This window comes from Rhamphochromis longiceps, linkage group LG23 (assembly GCF_057381845.1).
Source record: "Rhamphochromis longiceps isolate RC_006_pf linkage group LG23, R_longiceps_female_GT1.1, whole genome shotgun sequence".
NCBI lineage: Eukaryota > Metazoa > Chordata > Actinopteri > Cichliformes > Cichlidae > Rhamphochromis > Rhamphochromis longiceps.
In genome coordinates, this window is record NC_140578.1 from 28780987 (window position 1) to 28800757 (window position 19771).

General features: G+C 50.7%; 26 non-coding genes across 26 annotated transcripts; 8 read left to right on the plus strand and 18 right to left on the minus strand.

Moving 5' to 3' along the window:
- Positions 1-767: 767 nt before the first annotated feature.
- trnam-cau (transfer RNA methionine (anticodon CAU)) lies at positions 768-840 on the minus strand. The gene has a single exon. It is a non-coding gene; the product is annotated as a tRNA-Met (tRNA).
- A 1324-nt stretch (positions 841-2164) lies between these two features.
- trnam-cau (transfer RNA methionine (anticodon CAU)) lies at positions 2165-2237 on the minus strand. Its single transcript has one exon. It is a non-coding gene; the product is annotated as a tRNA-Met (tRNA).
- Positions 2238-2838: 601 nt separating this feature from the next.
- Positions 2839-2909, minus strand: trnag-gcc (transfer RNA glycine (anticodon GCC)). The gene has a single exon. It is a non-coding gene; the product is annotated as a tRNA-Gly (tRNA).
- A 122-nt stretch (positions 2910-3031) lies between these two features.
- Positions 3032-3103, plus strand: trnae-cuc (transfer RNA glutamic acid (anticodon CUC)). The gene has a single exon. It is a non-coding gene; the product is annotated as a tRNA-Glu (tRNA).
- Positions 3104-4288: 1185 nt separating this feature from the next.
- Positions 4289-4361, minus strand: trnam-cau (transfer RNA methionine (anticodon CAU)). The gene has a single exon. It is a non-coding gene; the product is annotated as a tRNA-Met (tRNA).
- Positions 4362-4962: 601 nt separating this feature from the next.
- trnag-gcc (transfer RNA glycine (anticodon GCC)) lies at positions 4963-5033 on the minus strand. The gene has a single exon. It is a non-coding gene; the product is annotated as a tRNA-Gly (tRNA).
- Positions 5034-5155: 122 nt separating this feature from the next.
- Positions 5156-5227, plus strand: trnae-cuc (transfer RNA glutamic acid (anticodon CUC)). The gene has a single exon. It is a non-coding gene; the product is annotated as a tRNA-Glu (tRNA).
- Positions 5228-6412: 1185 nt separating this feature from the next.
- Positions 6413-6485, minus strand: trnam-cau (transfer RNA methionine (anticodon CAU)). Its single transcript has one exon. It is a non-coding gene; the product is annotated as a tRNA-Met (tRNA).
- A 601-nt stretch (positions 6486-7086) lies between these two features.
- trnag-gcc (transfer RNA glycine (anticodon GCC)) lies at positions 7087-7157 on the minus strand. Its single transcript has one exon. It is a non-coding gene; the product is annotated as a tRNA-Gly (tRNA).
- A 122-nt stretch (positions 7158-7279) lies between these two features.
- trnae-cuc (transfer RNA glutamic acid (anticodon CUC)) lies at positions 7280-7351 on the plus strand. The gene has a single exon. It is a non-coding gene; the product is annotated as a tRNA-Glu (tRNA).
- A 1185-nt stretch (positions 7352-8536) lies between these two features.
- trnam-cau (transfer RNA methionine (anticodon CAU)) lies at positions 8537-8609 on the minus strand. The gene has a single exon. It is a non-coding gene; the product is annotated as a tRNA-Met (tRNA).
- A 601-nt stretch (positions 8610-9210) lies between these two features.
- On the minus strand, positions 9211-9281 carry trnag-gcc (transfer RNA glycine (anticodon GCC)). Its single transcript has one exon. It is a non-coding gene; the product is annotated as a tRNA-Gly (tRNA).
- Positions 9282-9403: 122 nt separating this feature from the next.
- trnae-cuc (transfer RNA glutamic acid (anticodon CUC)) lies at positions 9404-9475 on the plus strand. Its single transcript has one exon. It is a non-coding gene; the product is annotated as a tRNA-Glu (tRNA).
- Positions 9476-10660: 1185 nt separating this feature from the next.
- trnam-cau (transfer RNA methionine (anticodon CAU)) lies at positions 10661-10733 on the minus strand. The gene has a single exon. It is a non-coding gene; the product is annotated as a tRNA-Met (tRNA).
- A 601-nt stretch (positions 10734-11334) lies between these two features.
- On the minus strand, positions 11335-11405 carry trnag-gcc (transfer RNA glycine (anticodon GCC)). The gene has a single exon. It is a non-coding gene; the product is annotated as a tRNA-Gly (tRNA).
- A 122-nt stretch (positions 11406-11527) lies between these two features.
- On the plus strand, positions 11528-11599 carry trnae-cuc (transfer RNA glutamic acid (anticodon CUC)). The gene has a single exon. It is a non-coding gene; the product is annotated as a tRNA-Glu (tRNA).
- Positions 11600-12784: 1185 nt separating this feature from the next.
- On the minus strand, positions 12785-12857 carry trnam-cau (transfer RNA methionine (anticodon CAU)). The gene has a single exon. It is a non-coding gene; the product is annotated as a tRNA-Met (tRNA).
- A 601-nt stretch (positions 12858-13458) lies between these two features.
- Positions 13459-13529, minus strand: trnag-gcc (transfer RNA glycine (anticodon GCC)). Its single transcript has one exon. It is a non-coding gene; the product is annotated as a tRNA-Gly (tRNA).
- A 122-nt stretch (positions 13530-13651) lies between these two features.
- trnae-cuc (transfer RNA glutamic acid (anticodon CUC)) lies at positions 13652-13723 on the plus strand. The gene has a single exon. It is a non-coding gene; the product is annotated as a tRNA-Glu (tRNA).
- A 1185-nt stretch (positions 13724-14908) lies between these two features.
- On the minus strand, positions 14909-14981 carry trnam-cau (transfer RNA methionine (anticodon CAU)). Its single transcript has one exon. It is a non-coding gene; the product is annotated as a tRNA-Met (tRNA).
- A 601-nt stretch (positions 14982-15582) lies between these two features.
- On the minus strand, positions 15583-15653 carry trnag-gcc (transfer RNA glycine (anticodon GCC)). Its single transcript has one exon. It is a non-coding gene; the product is annotated as a tRNA-Gly (tRNA).
- A 122-nt stretch (positions 15654-15775) lies between these two features.
- trnae-cuc (transfer RNA glutamic acid (anticodon CUC)) lies at positions 15776-15847 on the plus strand. The gene has a single exon. It is a non-coding gene; the product is annotated as a tRNA-Glu (tRNA).
- A 1185-nt stretch (positions 15848-17032) lies between these two features.
- On the minus strand, positions 17033-17105 carry trnam-cau (transfer RNA methionine (anticodon CAU)). Its single transcript has one exon. It is a non-coding gene; the product is annotated as a tRNA-Met (tRNA).
- Positions 17106-17706: 601 nt separating this feature from the next.
- On the minus strand, positions 17707-17777 carry trnag-gcc (transfer RNA glycine (anticodon GCC)). Its single transcript has one exon. It is a non-coding gene; the product is annotated as a tRNA-Gly (tRNA).
- Positions 17778-17899: 122 nt separating this feature from the next.
- On the plus strand, positions 17900-17971 carry trnae-cuc (transfer RNA glutamic acid (anticodon CUC)). Its single transcript has one exon. It is a non-coding gene; the product is annotated as a tRNA-Glu (tRNA).
- Positions 17972-19156: 1185 nt separating this feature from the next.
- Positions 19157-19229, minus strand: trnam-cau (transfer RNA methionine (anticodon CAU)). Its single transcript has one exon. It is a non-coding gene; the product is annotated as a tRNA-Met (tRNA).
- Positions 19230-19771: the final 542 nt, after the last annotated feature.

A 19771-nucleotide genomic window follows, 5' to 3' on the forward strand; every position in this document is an offset into this window, starting at 1 on the left:
AAACTCTGCCACGTACTGCGCATCAAAGCACATCGCTTGCGTGAGGCTACAAGTCACTACCTTCTGATTTCGTGATTCACATGTGGCAGGCGACAGTTCTAACGCTCAGCCACCAGCCCTTACAAGTCTGCCAATTGTCTTGTCGAATTCGCGCCACTCTCCAAAGTCTACTCTCAACAACATCTTGACTTAATGCAGATACGATGTCCAACCCAAGTTTGGTTTGCATAGACTTCTTGTTCCAACTTAACAGTCAGGCAAGAATGACTTCAAATTATCCCTCTCCATGGACCCTGTTGGCAAAGGAACTCCAGGCAACCTCCAGAGACTCAGCTCGGGAGCTGCTGATAACCAATTATCAGCCCTTGTTCATCCGCTTCCAATGCAAAGACATTCCTAACCCTACCTGGACAAAGTGTCCTAGAAGAAATAACAGGTAGGAGTCATTTGGGAGCCAACGTGTGGTGCCCCGCAATTCTGACCTGAGAAAAGAAAGAGGAATTGTGGTGAAAGTTGGATGAAGTGGTTTCAGAGGGCCGGCACACATCCATAGGGGAGGATCGCCTGCCACGTGTGAGTCTTGAAATCAAACAGATGGGAAGGCTTTCCACGGTCAATGGCAGAATGATTTGGATTGATCCCTGTTCTAGATCTCGCATCGGAGGAGGCTGAAAATCCACTACAAAGGAGTGGTTCTAAGGCTCCAGCGTCCTCGAAATGGGTAGAAGAGGTACAAAATGGATGGACCAACTCTGTACCAAAACACCTGCCTCGTGTGAGGCTCGAACTCACGACCTTCAGATTATGAGACTGACGCGCTGCCTACTGCGCCAACGAGGCTGACAGGGAACCTGAAAATGGACGATTTCTCGAAGCTGCACAGAAATGAAATTCAGCTTGGACAAACAAAGGTGAGTCCCCAGGTATTTAAGCCCTGAACGGGTTTTGGAGGTGAAGAGTGCCACAGGAGATCCTAAAAACGGTGTTTTGACCCAGCTCCGGCTTACCTGAAAGGGACAAGCGGTAGACAATGGATGGGTTGCCTTTGCCACGTACTGTGTATCAAGCGAGGCTCAAGACACCATCTTCCCCCAAAACGGACCATTCCTTGAAGCCGTCAACAAATGAAGCAGAGTTGCCAGTTCTTCAAGCCCAGGATGAGCTGCCGTCTTGGAGGTGAAGGGTGTGACAGGACATCCAAAAAATGTGTGGCCGAACTGCGCATCAAAACATGCCTCCCGTGAGGATAGAGCTCAACACCGCCAGTTTTCGAGACTTGCGCATGGCAGGCGACAATTCTACCGCTGAGCTAACAACCCTTGCATGTCCGCCAATTGTCCCGCTGAATTCGCGCTACTGTCCAAACTCTCCTCTCCAGACGCTTAAAATGGATGCACAAACTCTGCCACGTACTGCGCATCAAAGCACATCGCTTGCGTGAGGCTACAAGTCACTACCTTCTGATTTCGTGATTCACATGTGGCAGGCGACAGTTCTAACGCTCAGCCACCAGCCCTTACAAGTCTGCCAATTGTCTCGTCGAATTCGCGCCACTCTCCAAAGTCTACTCTCAACAACATCTTGACTTAATGCAGATACGATGTCCAACCCAAGTTTGGTTTGCATAGACTTCTTGTTCCAACTTAACAGTCAGGCAAGAATGACTTCAAATTATCCCTCTCCATGGACCCTGTTGGCAAAGGAACTCCAGGCAACCTCCAGAGACTCAGCTCGGGAGCTGCTGATAACCAATTATCAGCCCTTGTTCATCTGCTTCCAATGCAAAGACATTCCTAACCCTACCTGGACAAAGTGTCCTAGAAGAAATAACAGGTAGGAGTCATTTGGGAGCCAACGTGTGGTGCCCCGCAATTCTGACCTGAGAAAAGAAAGAGGAATTGTGGTGAAAGTTGGATGAAGTGGTTTCAGAGGGCCGGCACACATCCATAGGGGAGGATCGCCTGCCACGTGTGAGTCTTGAAATCAAACAGATGGGAAGGCTTTCCACGGTCAATGGCAGAATGATTTGGATTGATCCCTGTTCTAGATCTCGCATCGGAGGAGGCTGAAAATCCACTACAAAGGAGTGGTTCTAAGGCTCCAGCGTCCTCGAAATGGGTAGAAGAGGTACAAAATGGATGGACCAACTCTGTACCAAAACACCTGCCTCGTGTGAGGCTCGAACTCACGACCTTCAGATTATGAGACTGACGCGCTGCCTACTGCGCCAACGAGGCTGACAGGGAACCTGAAAATGGACGATTTCTCGAAGCTGCACAGAAATGAAATTCAGCTTGGACAAACAAAGGTGAGTCCCCAGGTATTTAAGCCCTGAACGGGTTTTGGAGGTGAAGAGTGCCACAGGAGATCCTAAAAACGGTGTTTTGACCCAGCTCCGGCTTACCTGAAAGGGACAAGCGGTAGACAATGGATGGGTTGCCTTTGCCACGTACTGTGTATCAAGCGAGGCTCAAGACACCCTCTTCCCCCAAAACGGACCATTCTTCTTTTGTCTCGTAGTGCCGTCTTAAATTAAATTCCTTAATTACAGCCACATTAGCTCCACTAATAAGACACACGGGTTTACCAGCAATGTCTGTAAACATATATTCAGTCACCCACTGGCGCTGGCAGGCGACAATTCTAAGTCTGCCAATTGTCCCGCCGAATTCGCGCCACTGTCCAAAGTCTCCTCTCAACAACATCTTGACTTAATGCAGATACGATGTCCAACCCAAGTTTGGTTTGCACAGGCTTCTTGTTCCAAATCTTGATGCCGTCTGGCCGTGACCGAGAACAAACTTAATGCCCCCCAAGACCCCACGCATAAAGGAACCGTGCATTGGCCGGGAATCGAACCCGGGTCTCCCGCGTGGCAGGCGAGAATTCTACCACTGAACCACCAATGCTCACACACGTGGCAGTTTTCTCAACGAATTCGCGCCATTGCCCAAGCGCTCCTCTCGAGGCGCAGCGGAAAATGTAGCCCGATACACCCACGCGTCACTCATCAAGACACCTCTGTGGCAGCTCCCTGATGGTCTAGTGGTCAGGATTCGGCGCTCTCACCGCCGCGGCCCGGGTTCGATTCCCGGTCAGGGAAACTGTGTTTTGCCCCACCTCCGCCTTACCCGAAAGGGACAAGCGGTAGACAATGGATGGGTTGCCTTTGCCACGTACTGTGTATCAAGAGAGCCTCAAGGCACCATCTCCCCCCAAAACGGACCATTCCTTGAAGCCGTCAACAAATGAAGCAGAGTTGCCAGTTCTTCAAGCCCAGGATGAGCTGCCGTCTTGGAGGTGAAGGGTGTGACAGGACATCCAAAAAATGTGTGGCCGAACTGCGCATCAAAACATGCCTCCCGTGAGGATAGAGCTCAACACCGCCAGTTTTCGAGACTTGCGCATGGCAGGCGACAATTCTACCGCTGAGCTAACAACCCTTGCATGTCCGCCAATTGTCCCGCTGAATTCGCGCTACTGTCCAAACTCTCCTCTCCAGACGCTTAAAATGGATGCACAAACTCTGCCACGTACTGCGCATCAAAGCACATCGCTTGCGTGAGGCTACAAGTCACTACCTTCTGATTTCGTGATTCACATGTGGCAGGCGACAGTTCTAACGCTCAGCCACCAGCCCTTACAAGTCTGCCAATTGTCTCGTCGAATTCGCGCCACTCTCCAAAGTCTACTCTCAACAACATCTTGACTTAATGCAGATACGATGTCCAACCCAAGTTTGGTTTGCATAGACTTCTTGTTCCAACTTAACAGTCAGGCAAGAATGACTTCAAATTATCCCTCTCCATGGACCCTGTTGGCAAAGGAACTCCAGGCAACCTCCAGAGACTCAGCTCGGGAGCTGCTGATAACCAATTATCAGCCCTTGTTCATCTGCTTCCAATGCAAAGACATTCCTAACCCTACCTGGACAAAGTGTCCTAGAAGAAATAACAGGTAGGAGTCATTTGGGAGCCAACGTGTGGTGCCCCGCAATTCTGACCTGAGAAAAGAAAGAGGAATTGTGGTGAAAGTTGGATGAAGTGGTTTCAGAGGGCCGGCACACATCCATAGGGGAGGATCGCCTGCCACGTGTGAGTCTTGAAATCAAACAGATGGGAAGGCTTTCCACGGTCAATGGCAGAATGATTTGGATTGATCCCTGTTCTAGATCTCGCATCGGAGGAGGCTGAAAATCCACTACAAAGGAGTGGTTCTAAGGCTCCAGCGTCCTCGAAATGGGTAGAAGAGGTACAAAATGGATGGACCAACTCTGTACCAAAACACCTGCCTCGTGTGAGGCTCGAACTCACGACCTTCAGATTATGAGACTGACGCGCTGCCTACTGCGCCAACGAGGCTGACAGGGAACCTGAAAATGGACGATTTCTCGAAGCTGCACAAAAATGAAATTCAGCTTGGACAAACAAAGGTGAGTCCCCAGGTATTTAAGCCCTGAACGGGTTTTGGAGGTGAAGAGTGCCACAGGAGATCCTAAAAACGGTGTTTTGACCCAGCTCCGGCTTACCTGAAAGGGACAAGCGGTAGACAATGGATGGGTTGCCTTTGCCACGTACTGTGTATCAAGCGAGGCTCAAGACACCCTCTTCCCCCAAAACGGACCATTCTTCTTTTGTCTCGTAGTGCCGTCTTAAATTAAATTCCTTAATTACAGCCACATTAGCTCCACTAATAAGACACACGGGTTTACCAGCAATGTCTGTAAACATATATTCAGTCACCCACTGGCGCTGGCAGGCGACAATTCTAAGTCTGCCAATTGTCCCGCCGAATTCGCGCCACTGTCCAAAGTCTCCTCTCAACAACATCTTGACTTAATGCAGATACGATGTCCAACCCAAGTTTGGTTTGCACAGGCTTCTTGTTCCAAATCTTGATGCCGTCTGGCCGTGACCGAGAACAAACTTAATGCCCCCCAAGACCCCACGCATAAAGGAACCGTGCATTGGCCGGGAATCGAACCCGGGTCTCCCGCGTGGCAGGCGAGAATTCTACCACTGAACCACCAATGCTCACACACGTGGCAGTTTTCTCAACGAATTCGCGCCATTGCCCAAGCGCTCCTCTCGAGGCGCAGCGGAAAATGTAGCCCGATACACCCACGCGTCACTCATCAAGACACCTCTGTGGAAGCTCCCTGATGGTCTAGTGGTCAGGATTCGGCGCTCTCACCGCCGCGGCCCGGGTTCGATTCCCGGTCAGGGAAACTGTGTTTTGCCCCACCTCCGCCTTACCCGAAAGGGACAAGCGGTAGACAATGGATGGGTTGCCTTTGCCACGTACTGTGTATCAAGAGAGCCTCAAGGCACCATCTCCCCCCAAAACGGACCATTCCTTGAAGCCGTCAACAAATGAAGCAGAGTTGCCAGTTCTTCAAGCCCAGGATGAGCTGCCGTCTTGGAGGTGAAGGGTGTGACAGGACATCCAAAAAATGTGTGGCCGAACTGCGCATCAAAACATGCCTCCCGTGAGGATAGAGCTCAACACCGCCAGTTTTCGAGACTTGCGCATGGCAGGCGACAATTCTACCGCTGAGCTAACAACCCTTGCATGTCCGCCAATTGTCCCGCTGAATTCGCGCTACTGTCCAAACTCTCCTCTCCAGACGCTTAAAATGGATGCACAAACTCTGCCACGTACTGCGCATCAAAGCACATCGCTTGCGTGAGGCTACAAGTCACTACCTTCTGATTTCGTGATTCACATGTGGCAGGCGACAGTTCTAACGCTCAGCCACCAGCCCTTACAAGTCTGCCAATTGTCTCGTCGAATTCGCGCCACTCTCCAAAGTCTACTCTCAACAACATCTTGACTTAATGCAGATACGATGTCCAACCCAAGTTTGGTTTGCATAGACTTCTTGTTCCAACTTAACAGTCAGGCAAGAATGACTTCAAATTATCCCTCTCCATGGACCCTGTTGGCAAAGGAACTCCAGGCAACCTCCAGAGACTCAGCTCGGGAGCTGCTGATAACCAATTATCAGCCCTTGTTCATCTGCTTCCAATGCAAAGACATTCCTAACCCTACCTGGACAAAGTGTCCTAGAAGAAATAACAGGTAGGAGTCATTTGGGAGCCAACGTGTGGTGCCCCGCAATTCTGACCTGAGAAAAGAAAGAGGAATTGTGGTGAAAGTTGGATGAAGTGGTTTCAGAGGGCCGGCACACATCCATAGGGGAGGATCGCCTGCCACGTGTGAGTCTTGAAATCAAACAGATGGGAAGGCTTTCCACGGTCAATGGCAGAATGATTTGGATTGATCCCTGTTCTAGATCTCGCATCGGAGGAGGCTGAAAATCCACTACAAAGGAGTGGTTCTAAGGCTCCAGCGTCCTCGAAATGGGTAGAAGAGGTACAAAATGGATGGACCAACTCTGTACCAAAACACCTGCCTCGTGTGAGGCTCGAACTCACGACCTTCAGATTATGAGACTGACGCGCTGCCTACTGCGCCAACGAGGCTGACAGGGAACCTGAAAATGGACGATTTCTCGAAGCTGCACAAAAATGAAATTCAGCTTGGACAAACAAAGGTGAGTCCCCAGGTATTTAAGCCCTGAACGGGTTTTGGAGGTGAAGAGTGCCACAGGAGATCCTAAAAACGGTGTTTTGACCCAGCTCCGGCTTACCTGAAAGGGACAAGCGGTAGACAATGGATGGGTTGCCTTTGCCACGTACTGTGTATCAAGCGAGGCTCAAGACACCCTCTTCCCCCAAAACGGACCATTCTTCTTTTGTCTCGTAGTGCCGTCTTAAATTAAATTCCTTAATTACAGCCACATTAGCTCCACTAATAAGACACACGGGTTTACCAGCAATGTCTGTAAACATATATTCAGTCACCCACTGGCGCTGGCAGGCGACAATTCTAAGTCTGCCAATTGTCCCGCCGAATTCGCGCCACTGTCCAAAGTCTCCTCTCAACAACATCTTGACTTAATGCAGATACGATGTCCAACCCAAGTTTGGTTTGCACAGGCTTCTTGTTCCAAATCTTGATGCCGTCTGGCCGTGACCGAGAACAAACTTAATGCCCCCCAAGACCCCACGCATAAAGGAACCGTGCATTGGCCGGGAATCGAACCCGGGTCTCCCGCGTGGCAGGCGAGAATTCTACCACTGAACCACCAATGCTCACACACGTGGCAGTTTTCTCAACGAATTCGCGCCATTGCCCAAGCGCTCCTCTCGAGGCGCAGCGGAAAATGTAGCCCGATACACCCACGCGTCACTCATCAAGACACCTCTGTGGCAGCTCCCTGATGGTCTAGTGGTCAGGATTCGGCGCTCTCACCGCCGCGGCCCGGGTTCGATTCCCGGTCAGGGAAACTGTGTTTTGCCCCACCTCCGCCTTACCCGAAAGGGACAAGCGGTAGACAATGGATGGGTTGCCTTTGCCACGTACTGTGTATCAAGAGAGCCTCAAGGCACCATCTCCCCCCAAAACGGACCATTCCTTGAAGCCGTCAACAAATGAAGCAGAGTTGCCAGTTCTTCAAGCCCAGGATGAGCTGCCGTCTTGGAGGTGAAGGGTGTGACAGGACATCCAAAAAATGTGTGGCCGAACTGCGCATCAAAACATGCCTCCCGTGAGGATAGAGCTCAACACCGCCAGTTTTCGAGACTTGCGCATGGCAGGCGACAATTCTACCGCTGAGCTAACAACCCTTGCATGTCCGCCAATTGTCCCGCTGAATTCGCGCTACTGTCCAAACTCTCCTCTCCAGACGCTTAAAATGGATGCACAAACTCTGCCACGTACTGCGCATCAAAGCACATCGCTTGCGTGAGGCTACAAGTCACTACCTTCTGATTTCGTGATTCACATGTGGCAGGCGACAGTTCTAACGCTCAGCCACCAGCCCTTACAAGTCTGCCAATTGTCTCGTCGAATTCGCGCCACTCTCCAAAGTCTACTCTCAACAACATCTTGACTTAATGCAGATACGATGTCCAACCCAAGTTTGGTTTGCATAGACTTCTTGTTCCAACTTAACAGTCAGGCAAGAATGACTTCAAATTATCCCTCTCCATGGACCCTGTTGGCAAAGGAACTCCAGGCAACCTCCAGAGACTCAGCTCGGGAGCTGCTGATAACCAATTATCAGCCCTTGTTCATCTGCTTCCAATGCAAAGACATTCCTAACCCTACCTGGACAAAGTGTCCTAGAAGAAATAACAGGTAGGAGTCATTTGGGAGCCAACGTGTGGTGCCCTGCAATTCTGACCTGAGAAAAGAAAGAGGAATTGTGGTGAAAGTTGGATGAAGTGGTTTCAGAGGGCCGGCACACATCCATAGGGGAGGATCGCCTGCCACGTGTGAGTCTTGAAATCAAACAGATGGGAAGGCTTTCCACGGTCAATGGCAGAATGATTTGGATTGATCCCTGTTCTAGATCTCGCATCGGAGGAGGCTGAAAATCCACTACAAAGGAGTGGTTCTAAGGCTCCAGCGTCCTCGAAATGGGTAGAAGAGGTACAAAATGGATGGACCAACTCTGTACCAAAACACCTGCCTCGTGTGAGGCTCGAACTCACGACCTTCAGATTATGAGACTGACGCGCTGCCTACTGCGCCAACGAGGCTGACAGGGAACCTGAAAATGGACGATTTCTCGAAGCTGCACAGAAATGAAATTCAGCTTGGACAAACAAAGGTGAGTCCCCAGGTATTTAAGCCCTGAACGGGTTTTGGAGGTGAAGAGTGCCACAGGAGATCCTAAAAACGGTGTTTTGACCCAGCTCCGGCTTACCTGAAAGGGACAAGCGGTAGACAATGGATGGGTTGCCTTTGCCACGTACTGTGTATCAAGCGAGGCTCAAGACACCCTCTTCCCCCAAAACGGACCATTCTTCTTTTGTCTCGTAGTGCCGTCTTAAATTAAATTCCTTAATTACAGCCACATTAGCTCCACTAATAAGACACACGGGTTTACCAGCAATGTCTGTAAACATATATTCAGTCACCCACTGGCGCTGGCAGGCGACAATTCTAAGTCTGCCAATTGTCCCGCCGAATTCGCGCCACTGTCCAAAGTCTCCTCTCAACAACATCTTGACTTAATGCAGATACGATGTCCAACCCAAGTTTGGTTTGCACAGGCTTCTTGTTCCAAATCTTGATGCCGTCTGGCCGTGACCGAGAACAAACTTAATGCCCCCCAAGACCCCACGCATAAAGGAACCGTGCATTGGCCGGGAATCGAACCCGGGTCTCCCGCGTGGCAGGCGAGAATTCTACCACTGAACCACCAATGCTCACACACGTGGCAGTTTTCTCAACGAATTCGCGCCATTGCCCAAGCGCTCCTCTCGAGGCGCAGCGGAAAATGTAGCCCGATACACCCACGCGTCACTCATCAAGACACCTCTGTGGCAGCTCCCTGATGGTCTAGTGGTCAGGATTCGGCGCTCTCACCGCCGCGGCCCGGGTTCGATTCCCGGTCAGGGAAACTGTGTTTTGCCCCACCTCCGCCTTACCCGAAAGGGACAAGCGGTAGACAATGGATGGGTTGCCTTTGCCACGTACTGTGTATCAAGAGAGCCTCAAGGCACCATCTCCCCCCAAAACGGACCATTCCTTGAAGCCGTCAACAAATGAAGCAGAGTTGCCAGTTCTTCAAGCCCAGGATGAGCTGCCGTCTTGGAGGTGAAGGGTGTGACAGGACATCCAAAAAATGTGTGGCCGAACTGCGCATCAAAACATGCCTCCCGTGAGGATAGAGCTCAACACCGCCAGTTTTCGAGACTTGCGCATGGCAGGCGACAATTCTACCGCTGAGCTAACAACCCTTGCATGTCCGCCAATTGTCCCGCTGAATTCGCGCTACTGTCCAAACTCTCCTCTCCAGACGCTTAAAATGGATGCACAAACTCTGCCACGTACTGCGCATCAAAGCACATCGCTTGCGTGAGGCTACAAGTCACTACCTTCTGATTTCGTGATTCACATGTGGCAGGCGACAGTTCTAACGCTCAGCCACCAGCCCTTACAAGTCTGCCAATTGTCTCGTCGAATTCGCGCCACTCTCCAAAGTCTACTCTCAACAACATCTTGACTTAATGCAGATACGATGTCCAACCCAAGTTTGGTTTGCATAGACTTCTTGTTCCAACTTAACAGTCAGGCAAGAATGACTTCAAATTATCCCTCTCCATGGACCCTGTTGGCAAAGGAACTCCAGGCAACCTCCAGAGACTCAGCTCGGGAGCTGCTGATAACCAATTATCAGCCCTTGTTCATCTGCTTCCAATGCAAAGACATTCCTAACCCTACCTGGACAAAGTGTCCTAGAAGAAATAACAGGTAGGAGTCATTTGGGAGCCAACGTGTGGTGCCCTGCAATTCTGACCTGAGAAAAGAAAGAGGAATTGTGGTGAAAGTTGGATGAAGTGGTTTCAGAGGGCCGGCACACATCCATAGGGGAGGATCGCCTGCCACGTGTGAGTCTTGAAATCAAACAGATGGGAAGGCTTTCCACGGTCAATGGCAGAATGATTTGGATTGATCCCTGTTCTAGATCTCGCATCGGAGGAGGCTGAAAATCCACTACAAAGGAGTGGTTCTAAGGCTCCAGCGTCCTCGAAATGGGTAGAAGAGGTACAAAATGGATGGACCAACTCTGTACCAAAACACCTGCCTCGTGTGAGGCTCGAACTCACGACCTTCAGATTATGAGACTGACGCGCTGCCTACTGCGCCAACGAGGCTGACAGGGAACCTGAAAATGGACGATTTCTCGAAGCTGCACAGAAATGAAATTCAGCTTGGACAAACAAAGGTGAGTCCCCAGGTATTTAAGCCCTGAACGGGTTTTGGAGGTGAAGAGTGCCACAGGAGATCCTAAAAACGGTGTTTTGACCCAGCTCCGGCTTACCTGAAAGGGACAAGCGGTAGACAATGGATGGGTTGCCTTTGCCACGTACTGTGTATCAAGCGAGGCTCAAGACACCCTCTTCCCCCAAAACGGACCATTCTTCTTTTGTCTCGTAGTGCCGTCTTAAATTAAATTCCTTAATTACAGCCACATTAGCTCCACTAATAAGACACACGGGTTTACCAGCAATGTCTGTAAACATATATTCAGTCACCCACTGGCGCTGGCAGGCGACAATTCTAAGTCTGCCAATTGTCCCGCCGAATTCGCGCCACTGTCCAAAGTCTCCTCTCAACAACATCTTGACTTAATGCAGATACGATGTCCAACCCAAGTTTGGTTTGCACAGGCTTCTTGTTCCAAATCTTGATGCCGTCTGGCCGTGACCGAGAACAAACTTAATGCCCCCCAAGACCCCACGCATAAAGGAACCGTGCATTGGCCGGGAATCGAACCCGGGTCTCCCGCGTGGCAGGCGAGAATTCTACCACTGAACCACCAATGCTCACACACGTGGCAGTTTTCTCAACGAATTCGCGCCATTGCCCAAGCGCTCCTCTCGAGGCGCAGCGGAAAATGTAGCCCGATACACCCACGCGTCACTCATCAAGACACCTCTGTGGCAGCTCCCTGATGGTCTAGTGGTCAGGATTCGGCGCTCTCACCGCCGCGGCCCGGGTTCGATTCCCGGTCAGGGAAACTGTGTTTTGCCCCACCTCCGCCTTACCCGAAAGGGACAAGCGGTAGACAATGGATGGGTTGCCTTTGCCACGTACTGTGTATCAAGAGAGCCTCAAGGCACCATCTCCCCCCAAAACGGACCATTCCTTGAAGCCGTCAACAAATGAAGCAGAGTTGCCAGTTCTTCAAGCCCAGGATGAGCTGCCGTCTTGGAGGTGAAGGGTGTGACAGGACATCCAAAAAATGTGTGGCCGAACTGCGCATCAAAACATGCCTCCCGTGAGGATAGAGCTCAACACCGCCAGTTTTCGAGACTTGCGCATGGCAGGCGACAATTCTACCGCTGAGCTAACAACCCTTGCATGTCCGCCAATTGTCCCGCTGAATTCGCGCTACTGTCCAAACTCTCCTCTCCAGACGCTTAAAATGGATGCACAAACTCTGCCACGTACTGCGCATCAAAGCACATCGCTTGCGTGAGGCTACAAGTCACTACCTTCTGATTTCGTGATTCACATGTGGCAGGCGACAGTTCTAACGCTCAGCCACCAGCCCTTACAAGTCTGCCAATTGTCTCGTCGAATTCGCGCCACTCTCCAAAGTCTACTCTCAACAACATCTTGACTTAATGCAGATACGATGTCCAACCCAAGTTTGGTTTGCATAGACTTCTTGTTCCAACTTAACAGTCAGGCAAGAATGACTTCAAATTATCCCTCTCCATGGACCCTGTTGGCAAAGGAACTCCAGGCAACCTCCAGAGACTCAGCTCGGGAGCTGCTGATAACCAATTATCAGCCCTTGTTCATCTGCTTCCAATGCAAAGACATTCCTAACCCTACCTGGACAAAGTGTCCTAGAAGAAATAACAGGTAGGAGTCATTTGGGAGCCAACGTGTGGTGCCCCGCAATTCTGACCTGAGAAAAGAAAGAGGAATTGTGGTGAAAGTTGGATGAAGTGGTTTCAGAGGGCCGGCACACATCCATAGGGGAGGATCGCCTGCCACGTGTGAGTCTTGAAATCAAACAGATGGGAAGGCTTTCCACGGTCAATGGCAGAATGATTTGGATTGATCCCTGTTCTAGATCTCGCATCGGAGGAGGCTGAAAATCCACTACAAAGGAGTGGTTCTAAGGCTCCAGCGTCCTCGAAATGGGTAGAAGAGGTACAAAATGGATGGACCAACTCTGTACCAAAACACCTGCCTCGTGTGAGGCTCGAACTCACGACCTTCAGATTATGAGACTGACGCGCTGCCTACTGCGCCAACGAGGCTGACAGGGAACCTGAAAATGGACGATTTCTCGAAGCTGCACAAAAATGAAATTCAGCTTGGACAAACAAAGGTGAGTCCCCAGGTATTTAAGCCCTGAACGGGTTTTGGAGGTGAAGAGTGCCACAGGAGATCCTAAAAACGGTGTTTTGACCCAGCTCCGGCTTACCTGAAAGGGACAAGCGGTAGACAATGGATGGGTTGCCTTTGCCACGTACTGTGTATCAAGCGAGGCTCAAGACACCCTCTTCCCCCAAAACGGACCATTCTTCTTTTGTCTCGTAGTGCCGTCTTAAATTAAATTCCTTAATTACAGCCACATTAGCTCCACTAATAAGACACACGGGTTTACCAGCAATGTCTGTAAACATATATTCAGTCACCCACTGGCGCTGGCAGGCGACAATTCTAAGTCTGCCAATTGTCCCGCCGAATTCGCGCCACTGTCCAAAGTCTCCTCTCAACAACATCTTGACTTAATGCAGATACGATGTCCAACCCAAGTTTGGTTTGCACAGGCTTCTTGTTCCAAATCTTGATGCCGTCTGGCCGTGACCGAGAACAAACTTAATGCCCCCCAAGACCCCACGCATAAAGGAACCGTGCATTGGCCGGGAATCGAACCCGGGTCTCCCGCGTGGCAGGCGAGAATTCTACCACTGAACCACCAATGCTCACACACGTGGCAGTTTTCTCAACGAATTCGCGCCATTGCCCAAGCGCTCCTCTCGAGGCGCAGCGGAAAATGTAGCCCGATACACCCACGCGTCACTCATCAAGACACCTCTGTGGCAGCTCCCTGATGGTCTAGTGGTCAGGATTCGGCGCTCTCACCGCCGCGGCCCGGGTTCGATTCCCGGTCAGGGAAACTGTGTTTTGCCCCACCTCCGCCTTACCCGAAAGGGACAAGCGGTAGACAATGGATGGGTTGCCTTTGCCACGTACTGTGTATCAAGAGAGCCTCAAGGCACCATCTCCCCCCAAAACGGACCATTCCTTGAAGCCGTCAACAAATGAAGCAGAGTTGCCAGTTCTTCAAGCCCAGGATGAGCTGCCGTCTTGGAGGTGAAGGGTGTGACAGGACATCCAAAAAATGTGTGGCCGAACTGCGCATCAAAACATGCCTCCCGTGAGGATAGAGCTCAACACCGCCAGTTTTCGAGACTTGCGCATGGCAGGCGACAATTCTACCGCTGAGCTAACAACCCTTGCATGTCCGCCAATTGTCCCGCTGAATTCGCGCTACTGTCCAAACTCTCCTCTCCAGACGCTTAAAATGGATGCACAAACTCTGCCACGTACTGCGCATCAAAGCACATCGCTTGCGTGAGGCTACAAGTCACTACCTTCTGATTTCGTGATTCACATGTGGCAGGCGACAGTTCTAACGCTCAGCCACCAGCCCTTACAAGTCTGCCAATTGTCTCGTCGAATTCGCGCCACTCTCCAAAGTCTACTCTCAACAACATCTTGACTTAATGCAGATACGATGTCCAACCCAAGTTTGGTTTGCATAGACTTCTTGTTCCAACTTAACAGTCAGGCAAGAATGACTTCAAATTATCCCTCTCCATGGACCCTGTTGGCAAAGGAACTCCAGGCAACCTCCAGAGACTCAGCTCGGGAGCTGCTGATAACCAATTATCAGCCCTTGTTCATCTGCTTCCAATGCAAAGACATTCCTAACCCTACCTGGACAAAGTGTCCTAGAAGAAATAACAGGTAGGAGTCATTTGGGAGCCAACGTGTGGTGCCCTGCAATTCTGACCTGAGAAAAGAAAGAGGAATTGTGGTGAAAGTTGGATGAAGTGGTTTCAGAGGGCCGGCACACATCCATAGGGGAGGATCGCCTGCCACGTGTGAGTCTTGAAATCAAACAGATGGGAAGGCTTTCCACGGTCAATGGCAGAATGATTTGGATTGATCCCTGTTCTAGATCTCGCATCGGAGGAGGCTGAAAATCCACTACAAAGGAGTGGTTCTAAGGCTCCAGCGTCCTCGAAATGGGTAGAAGAGGTACAAAATGGATGGACCAACTCTGTACCAAAACACCTGCCTCGTGTGAGGCTCGAACTCACGACCTTCAGATTATGAGACTGACGCGCTGCCTACTGCGCCAACGAGGCTGACAGGGAACCTGAAAATGGACGATTTCTCGAAGCTGCACAGAAATGAAATTCAGCTTGGACAAACAAAGGTGAGTCCCCAGGTATTTAAGCCCTGAACGGGTTTTGGAGGTGAAGAGTGCCACAGGAGATCCTAAAAACGGTGTTTTGACCCAGCTCCGGCTTACCTGAAAGGGACAAGCGGTAGACAATGGATGGGTTGCCTTTGCCACGTACTGTGTATCAAGCGAGGCTCAAGACACCCTCTTCCCCCAAAACGGACCATTCTTCTTTTGTCTCGTAGTGCCGTCTTAAATTAAATTCCTTAATTACAGCCACATTAGCTCCACTAATAAGACACACGGGTTTACCAGCAATGTCTGTAAACATATATTCAGTCACCCACTGGCGCTGGCAGGCGACAATTCTAAGTCTGCCAATTGTCCCGCCGAATTCGCGCCACTGTCCAAAGTCTCCTCTCAACAACATCTTGACTTAATGCAGATACGATGTCCAACCCAAGTTTGGTTTGCACAGGCTTCTTGTTCCAAATCTTGATGCCGTCTGGCCGTGACCGAGAACAAACTTAATGCCCCCCAAGACCCCACGCATAAAGGAACCGTGCATTGGCCGGGAATCGAACCCGGGTCTCCCGCGTGGCAGGCGAGAATTCTACCACTGAACCACCAATGCTCACACACGTGGCAGTTTTCTCAACGAATTCGCGCCATTGCCCAAGCGCTCCTCTCGAGGCGCAGCGGAAAATGTAGCCCGATACACCCACGCGTCACTCATCAAGACACCTCTGTGGCAGCTCCCTGATGGTCTAGTGGTCAGGATTCGGCGCTCTCACCGCCGCGGCCCGGGTTCGATTCCCGGTCAGGGAAACTGTGTTTTGCCCCACCTCCGCCTTACCCGAAAGGGACAAGCGGTAGACAATGGATGGGTTGCCTTTGCCACGTACTGTGTATCAAGAGAGCCTCAAGGCACCATCTCCCCCCAAAACAGACCATTCCTTGAAGCCGTCAACAAATGAAGCAGAGTTGCCAGTTCTTCAAGCCCAGGATGAGCTGCCGTCTTGGAGGTGAAGGGTGTGACAGGACATCCAAAAAATGTGTGGCCGAACTGCGCATCAAAACATGCCTCCCGTGAGGATAGAGCTCAACACCGCCAGTTTTCGAGACTTGCGCATGGCAGGCGACAATTCTACCGCTGAGCTAACAACCCTTGCATGTCCGCCAATTGTCCCGCTGAATTCGCGCTACTGTCCAAACTCTCCTCTCCAGACGCTTAAAATGGATGCACAAACTCTGCCACGTACTGCGCATCAAAGCACATCGCTTGCGTGAGGCTACAAGTCACTACCTTCTGATTTCGTGATTCACATGTGGCAGGCGACAGTTCTAACGCTCAGCCACCAGCCCTTACAAGTCTGCCAATTGTCTCGTCGAATTCGCGCCACTCTCCAAAGTCTACTCTCAACAACATCTTGACTTAATGCAGATACGATGTCCAACCCAAGTTTGGTTTGCATAGACTTCTTGTTCCAACTTAACAGTCAGGCAAGAATGACTTCAAATTATCCCTCTCCATGGACCCTGTTGGCAAAGGAACTCCAGGCAACCTCCAGAGACTCAGCTCGGGAGCTGCTGATAACCAATTATCAGCCCTTGTTCATCTGCTTCCAATGCAAAGACATTCCTAACCCTACCTGGACAAAGTGTCCTAGAAGAAATAACAGGTAGGAGTCATTTGGGAGCCAACGTGTGGTGCCCCGCAATTCTGACCTGAGAAAAGAAAGAGGAATTGTGGTGAAAGTTGGATGAAGTGGTTTCAGAGGGCCGGCACACATCCATAGGGGAGGATCGCCTGCCACGTGTGAGTCTTGAAATCAAACAGATGGGAAGGCTTTCCACGGTCAATGGCAGAATGATTTGGATTGATCCCTGTTCTAGATCTCGCATCGGAGGAGGCTGAAAATCCACTACAAAGGAGTGGTTCTAAGGCTCCAGCGTCCTCGAAATGGGTAGAAGAGGTACAAAATGGATGGACCAACTCTGTACCAAAACACCTGCCTCGTGTGAGGCTCGAACTCACGACCTTCAGATTATGAGACTGACGCGCTGCCTACTGCGCCAACGAGGCTGACAGGGAACCTGAAAATGGACGATTTCTCGAAGCTGCACAGAAATGAAATTCAGCTTGGACAAACAAAGGTGAGTCCCCAGGTATTTAAGCCCTGAACGGGTTTTGGAGGTGAAGAGTGCCACAGGAGATCCTAAAAACGGTGTTTTGACCCAGCTCCGGCTTACCTGAAAGGGACAAGCGGTAGACAATGGATGGGTTGCCTTTGCCACGTACTGTGTATCAAGCGAGGCTCAAGACACCCTCTTCCCCCAAAACGGACCATTCTTCTTTTGTCTCGTAGTGCCGTCTTAAATTAAATTCCTTAATTACAGCCACATTAGCTCCACTAATAAGACACACGGGTTTACCAGCAATGTCTGTAAACATATATTCAGTCACCCACTGGCGCTGGCAGGCGACAATTCTAAGTCTGCCAATTGTCCCGCCGAATTCGCGCCACTGTCCAAAGTCTCCTCTCAACAACATCTTGACTTAATGCAGATACGATGTCCAACCCAAGTTTGGTTTGCACAGGCTTCTTGTTCCAAATCTTGATGCCGTCTGGCCGTGACCGAGAACAAACTTAATGCCCCCCAAGACCCCACGCATAAAGGAACCGTGCATTGGCCGGGAATCGAACCCGGGTCTCCCGCGTGGCAGGCGAGAATTCTACCACTGAACCACCAATGCTCACACACGTGGCAGTTTTCTCAACGAATTCGCGCCATTGCCCAAGCGCTCCTCTCGAGGCGCAGCGGAAAATGTAGCCCGATACACCCACGCGTCACTCATCAAGACACCTCTGTGGCAGCTCCCTGATGGTCTAGTGGTCAGGATTCGGCGCTCTCACCGCCGCGGCCCGGGTTCGATTCCCGGTCAGGGAAACTGTGTTTTGCCCCACCTCCGCCTTACCCGAAAGGGACAAGCGGTAGACAATGGATGGGTTGCCTTTGCCACGTACTGTGTATCAAGAGAGCCTCAAGGCACCATCTCCCCCCAAAACGGACCATTCCTTGAAGCCGTCAACAAATGAAGCAGAGTTGCCAGTTCTTCAAGCCCAGGATGAGCTGCCGTCTTGGAGGTGAAGGGTGTGACAGGACATCCAAAAAATGTGTGGCCGAACTGCGCATCAAAACATGCCTCCCGTGAGGATAGAGCTCAACACCGCCAGTTTTCGAGACTTGCGCATGGCAGGCGACAATTCTACCGCTGAGCTAACAACCCTTGCATGTCCGCCAATTGTCCCGCTGAATTCGCGCTACTGTCCAAACTCTCCTCTCCAGACGCTTAAAATGGATGCACAAACTCTGCCACGTACTGCGCATCAAAGCACATCGCTTGCGTGAGGCTACAAGTCACTACCTTCTGATTTCGTGATTCACATGTGGCAGGCGACAGTTCTAACGCTCAGCCACCAGCCCTTACAAGTCTGCCAATTGTCTCGTCGAATTCGCGCCACTCTCCAAAGTCTACTCTCAACAACATCTTGACTTAATGCAGATACGATGTCCAACCCAAGTTTGGTTTGCATAGACTTCTTGTTCCAACTTAACAGTCAGGCAAGAATGACTTCAAATTATCCCTCTCCATGGACCCTGTTGGCAAAGGAACTCCAGGCAACCTCCAGAGACTCAGCTCGGGAGCTGCTGATAACCAATTATCAGCCCTTGTTCATCTGCTTCCAATGCAAAGACATTCCTAACCCTACCTGGACAAAGTGTCCTAGAAGAAATAACAGGTAGGAGTCATTTGGGAGCCAACGTGTGGTGCCCCGCAATTCTGACCTGAGAAAAGAAAGAGGAATTGTGGTGAAAGTTGGATGAAGTGGTTTCAGAGGGCCGGCACACATCCATAGGGGAGGATCGCCTGCCACGTGTGAGTCTTGAAATCAAACAGATGGGAAGGCTTTCCACGGTCAATGGCAGAATGATTTGGATTGATCCCTGTTCTAGATCTCGCATCGGAGGAGGCTGAAAATCCACTACAAAGGAGTGGTTCTAAGGCTCCAGCGTCCTCGAAATGGGTAGAAGAGGTACAAAATGGATGGACCAACTCTGTACCAAAACACCTGCCTCGTGTGAGGCTCGAACTCACGACCTTCAGATTATGAGACTGACGCGCTGCCTACTGCGCCAACGAGGCTGACAGGGAACCTGAAAATGGACGATTTCTCGAAGCTGCACAGAAATGAAATTCAGCTTGGACAAACAAAGGTGAGTCCCCAGGTATTTAAGCCCTGAACGGGTTTTGGAGGTGAAGAGTGCCACAGGAGATCCTAAAAACGGTGTTTTGACCCAGCTCCGGCTTACCTGAAAGGGACAAGCGGTAGACAATGGATGGGTTGCCTTTGCCACGTACTGTGTATCAAGCGAGGCTCAAGACACCCTCTTCCCCCAAAACGGACCATTCTTCTTTTGTCTCGTAGTGCCGTCTTAAATTAAATTCCTTAATTACAGCCACATTAGCTCCACTAATAAGACACACGGGTTTACCAGCAATGTCTGTAAACATATATTCAGTCACCCACTGGCGCTGGCAGGCGACAATTCTAAGTCTGCCAATTGTCCCGCCGAATTCGCGCCACTCTCCAAAGTCTCCTCTCAACAACATCTTGACTTAATGCAGATACGATGTCCAACCCAAGTTTGGTTTGCACAGGCTTCTTGTTCCAAATCTTGATGCCG